The sequence below is a fragment of the Tursiops truncatus genome, chromosome 3 (genome assembly GCF_011762595.2).
Source record: "Tursiops truncatus isolate mTurTru1 chromosome 3, mTurTru1.mat.Y, whole genome shotgun sequence".
Lineage (NCBI taxonomy): Eukaryota > Metazoa > Chordata > Mammalia > Artiodactyla > Delphinidae > Tursiops > Tursiops truncatus.
In genome coordinates, this window is record NC_047036.1 from 11,423,457 (window position 1) to 11,429,196 (window position 5,740).

Sequence of the window (5,740 nt, forward strand, 5' to 3'; positions counted from 1 at the left end):
CAGATGACAGCATTGACTTGGGGAGAAGTTAAGTGCCTTGCTCTTTTGGATCACACAGCTAGATAGTGCTGGAACCAGGATTTGATCTCAGTTGACAGACTCCAGATCCCAAGTTTCCAACTCCCAATCTTTCTGTTTTGCAATTGTGTGAAGCATGTGAACAAAAAGAAGAGCTGGAATAATGACAGCTAATGTGAAGGACACACACTTAAAACCAAGCAGAAATGGGGAGCACTTCCCCTCCCCTGCATATGAGTTTACATTTATGAGCTCTATGTCTTTCGCAGCATGAGTACCTGAAAGTGTGCACATAAAACTTGCCCTAGAGGTTTTCTGTTAGGTCATATTTCTACATCAGGCCAAATGGCACATGGTTAAAGAACGCTATGAATCCTTTAACATAAACTTCATGTACAATATAGGTACAAGTGGAACAAAAGTCCAAATCTACTTTCAGTTGAGGGTGAAGGTAGAGTCCATGGTCAGGGAGCACCCTGGGATTTTAGGGCATATCCTGCCTTCACAACCCACATACTATCCCTCTCCTTCTTTACCTTGTAGGCCCATTTTCAATCACTTCCACAACCTACTCAACCATAACCACCTTGTCTTTCTGCCATGTCCACCTTACCATTTACCAACCCTGGGGAAAGCTGACCATCTGTTGTTGTTTATTTCCTACTCCCACTTCTGAGCTGCAAAGAATTAAAAGAAAAGAAACAAAGCCAGGAGAGCTGACTGTAAGTTCTCATTATCTATCTCAACTTGAGCTTGCCGAAATATTCACTAGCAATTTTCTTTCAGTTCTGTATTATTTCCCTTTCCTGCAGCCTCTAACATCATAAAATTTTCCCCCTCACTCCATCCTTCCACCTCTACTCCCTCCCTCACTCTCAACAAATTTTCCTGAATCCTATTCTTCTTAGAAGGTTGAGACTGTCCAATATGAGTTTCTTCCATATCCATCCTAGCCATTACAAAATCTCTCTGGATTCAATCTCTAGGTATTTTCATTTCTGCTCTCAAGAAAAGCACATCACTTCCCTTGACTACAGCAGTTCCCTCTACCTGAGCTCTTTGCGCCTCATCTTTCTGCATTTCCTTGCTTCATTCTTTATTCTTTTGCTCTTGGAAATATTTATTATCTCCCTCTTTACTTATGCTTTCAAATTTGGCCACGATTCCCTGCTATTTAAACCAAATAAGGATTACCAGCTTCTGGCTCTCCATTATCTGAGCCTTAGTATTTTCCCTCCACATCTTCCTCCTTTAACCAGTTCTTTATCACATTTATTTATTTAACAAAAATGTATGTGCACCCCTAGTACCCAGCTCTATTCTAGTAATAAAATAAGCAAACATATCTGTCCCTTAGAGCTTACATTCCGAGGAGGGAGGGGGCAAACAGGCAATAAGATGAACTTAAAAGCAAAATATACCATGTGTTAGATCATGCAAGGAAGAAAACTAAATAAGGGAAGGGAGATATAAAATGTCAGGGGACAGGATGTTGAAGTGATAGAAACGGTGACTAGGAAAGAAGCACCGGAAAGAGGATTTTTGAGTAACAGCCTAGAGGATGTGAAAGAACTTGCTGGACAAACATTCAGGGCAAGAGAACTCCAGGTAAGGTGAAGAGTAAGTGCAAAATTCTGCAGGCTGGAGTGTACCTGATGCATACAGCAAAGAGGCCATGGGGCTGAAATAGAGTGTATGCAGGAGAGAGTTGTAGGACACAGGTCAGACAAGTATTGGGGGTGGGGGTGGAAGAGGGAACCAGATCCAGTTGGGCTGGATCCAGCAGTAGGTCACTGTAAGGACCTACTTGGTTCTGACAGTCTGCTTCAGTTAGGATAGAGAATTGACCCAAGAAAAGAGTGCTTTGGCAAAATAAGGGATTCATTTTCTCATATTTAATATGCAGATCAGAGATAAACAGTCCAGGACTGTCAGTCATTTTAATCCAAGCTCCATTTATATTTCTGTTCTGCTTTCATTAGTCTGTGGCTTCCCTCCTCAAGTTTACCTCATGGTCACAAGATGGTTGCTGGAACTCTAGTCAGTGCCGGCATTCCAGGCAGGGACTAGCTGTTTAAAAGACATTCTCAAAAACTACCTCCTAAAGACATGTTCGTACATATCACTGGCCATCCTTATTTTATAATAGGGGTTAGAAAATGTTGAATTTTAGCTAAATACGTTGCCATCTTCCCAAATTAAGAGTTCATTAAGGCAGAGATGAGCATGAGTAGGCAACTAGCTACCATAGATGGTTAAAATTTTTATAGCTTTTAACAAGAAAATGAAGAAGTTGGATAAGTCTAAAAGTGGAATTCTTAATTTGGTGGTCATTTTATCCACAAAATAAATGCACATGATGATGAATGCTATTTAAAATAAATAAGTAAACCAATTTTGGGAACTATTTCCATCAGTAGGAAATTTTTTTCTAAACTTGGATAGCTCTTTTATTTTCGTATGGGAACACAACTGAAATCATGACTCTCCAAGATAATTACGAGCAAAGAAGTACTCAAGAGACACATGGGTATTCTCTATAATTAATATGGCAGAGAGGAATATTGCCATGATGACAAGCCAGTCCACAAAGTGTGAACCAAGTTGATATCCTCTGAAACATTTGTGTCCAAAAATCCTTAGGAGAGATTGCTGTGCTTGAATATCACTTTGCCAACTTCAAATGTTACATATATGTGTGGCAATATTATGTAGAGGTCAAGAGAGAAAAAATAGTTACAAGGTATAGCTAAGAATTCATAAATTAAAAATGTAGAGGTGATATTAAAAGAAGAGAAAAACCTCCAGTGTCTCTTCTGGCATGCCGAGTAGAGACAGGAGGCAGATACATCTGCAATTTTAAATTCTTCTAAAATAAGAAAACTCGTCATTTCTAGACTCTTTATTTTTTAAATCATCTGTTAAGGTCATAAAATCTACTGAAGCCTTTTCTGTTCTCATTTCCAAGGTGATTTATTTCATAAAACTATTCCAGATCCTGTAAGGTGGTTTTCACCAACAAGATGATACAACCTTGAAAGGGAGGGGAAGTTCCGTTTCTGTCTTCAGGAAGCAGTAACCCAGAGTCATTCTCTGTGGTGCTACATGAACATTAATTAATAATGAATGGAGGATAGTTTACCATCTGTTCAGCACTGATTCAAAATATACTGTTGTTACTTAATTGGATTATGTTTAGTCCTGTAGTTTTCAGCTGGGTGAACACTAATGGCTGGATTTGTGAAATGCTCTGGCAAATCATAACTCCTGTTTTGAAATCCTTGTCTAGAGGGGTGGCTAGTTATCGAACGATAAGTACATCCGAATAGCAATGAAAGAAGGTCTTTTCTAACATTTGGTTTTCTTAAAGTGATAAAGCATTCCCTCTTCAGTAGAATAATTCAGGTCACGTATAACAAGTGACAGCCTAGAGGAGTAGGAGCTGGTGGAGGAAAGACAAGGAAAAAAATTTTAAGGAAAAGAAAACAAATGGGATTTACATATATGGTAAGTAGCACAACATTGTCTCTCTTTTTTTTGTCATTAACCCACCCCCAGCACTTCCTAGCACGTTTGTATCAGAGTTGCCAGATATAAGACATATAATCATAACATGATAGTCATTTCTTCATGAAGGAGAAATTGAGCTGTTTTTAAAATTACTTAAGGCAAGAGGATTCTGAGAGGTTACATTACTTTTTTTTTCTAACTTTCAAATTAGAATTAAGAATAAGAAGTAAAGATATTTACTTAGGTGCCCAAGGGGAGCTGTGGTTCAGGTTCAGTTCGTGGATTGCATGCTAGAGTAATTTATCAACAGCCCCAAGTTCTTTATTTGCCCCAGTGAAGGACTTTATTAAAGGTGTGATTTCCCCTAGTCCACTTTCAGCTGCTCCAATGCAGCATAACCATCTTAGACATTTAAGACACCCTATTTAAAAGACAATCAAAATCATGCTTCCACGAGGCATGCTCAGATTAGCAGAGTGTATTACAGAAGCCAACTGCTAGAGTTCCAATCCTAGTTCCACCCCGTATCAGATATGTGACCTTAACCTCTGTAAGGCTCAGTTATCCCTCAAAAGACAAGTGAACATTTTAATAAAATCTACATCACAAGGTTGGTTTGAGTATCATATTAAATAACGCATACAAGGTGTTTTGTACAATACCTAGCATTTCCCATGTTTTCTAAAACACGTGTAATATAGAAGTTGCCAACCACACTTCTTGTGCTATGGGAACCCTAACTGCTGTCACTCACCCAGGCCTTTCTGAATGGTCATTTGCACATGGATCCCATGACTTGAAGCCCAGCCAGGGTGGATTTGACCAGGGCAGGGAGCCTGGAACAAGGACAGGTAATCTATAGGCCGATGAGAGAGCCGTAAGGTGGCCTAAGGCTAAATCTTTGCTCTAAAGGTATGACTGCAATTTACGAAACCAACCGAAAAATGCTCTTGGGCAGGAAGAATGAGACATAAGAGAAGAATCCAGTGGTGGCTATGGTAGAAGCTAAATGATACATACGTGGGGGACGGTCAGTAGAAGACATGAGGGAACAGAAGTTACAAATAAGCAGAAGCATGAGACAAGGAGAGAGTCAGCCTGTAGTGGCAACTGGTAGGAGAGGGCCAGACAGTGAAAACAGGAGTCAACACAGCGAGTATACAGCAGGACAAAATAAATGCTGGTTGCTAAGGAGGCCAGAGAATATGCTGGCGTCTGTGCCATTCTCTCCAGCTGGGCCCATCCTGCCTGCGCACAGGCAAGGGCAGAGGGCGTATGTCTGGCGGTCCGTTGCCCAGATTACTCAGAAACCAGGTCCGCGAGCCTTCCCTTCTCCTTAGTCCTCGGGCTCCAGGGTTTCCACACAAGCAGCAATGCTGAAGAGAAGCCACCATGTAAAAGTATAGCTGCCTGCTTTATTGCCCCTGTGGACTTCGGCAGAGCCAGCAGGAAGAGCTGTACTTTTCCAGTCCCCAGAAACTATCTGAAAAGCGCTGGCTCAAATCAGCCCCATGTACAGAGTGTCTCGGTCCCTGACTTTCTCTGATTCCCTAGCTCCCTCATCCAGACCTTCACTTCCTAGGTTCTTCCTACATATGTAAGTGCACTAATTGCTACAGCAAGCACCTCATTCTCATAATATTTTCAGTTATTCTGTTTTCCTGACTAATACTACTCCTAACCCTAATTAATAATAATTTAAAGGGCTGGTGGGTTTTTTTGTGTGTGTGTGTGTTTACCTTATACCAGATGCTGGTCTGAGATTGCTACATGAATTCAATCTTTTATTCCCCACAAAAATTAAATCAGTTGGTATTGTCATAATCTCCATTTTATAGGTGAAGAAATTACAGGGTGGCAATTCTAAGTAATTAGTTCAATATCATTTCCCCTAAAGTTTATAAGTATGGCTGTTCATGTTTTATTTGCGTCTCACTATGTCATTACAATAAGTCCAAATACCCCGTTTAACGTGTATGTGTGTTGGTTTCTTGAAACCTTAAAAAAAGCCTGACTGAAATTCTTTAATCTATTTTCATATGTATGTGTCCTTACATATTTTTTCTTTGAAAGTCAGTACAAAGAGATTACTTACTAATGCAGATTCATAAAGAATCACACTTATGTCCAATACAAATGGCATTGATGTAATTAAGAAACAGGGGGCCAGTGTGGCATTACAAACAGAAGCAGGGGCAAAGTGATAGGAGGT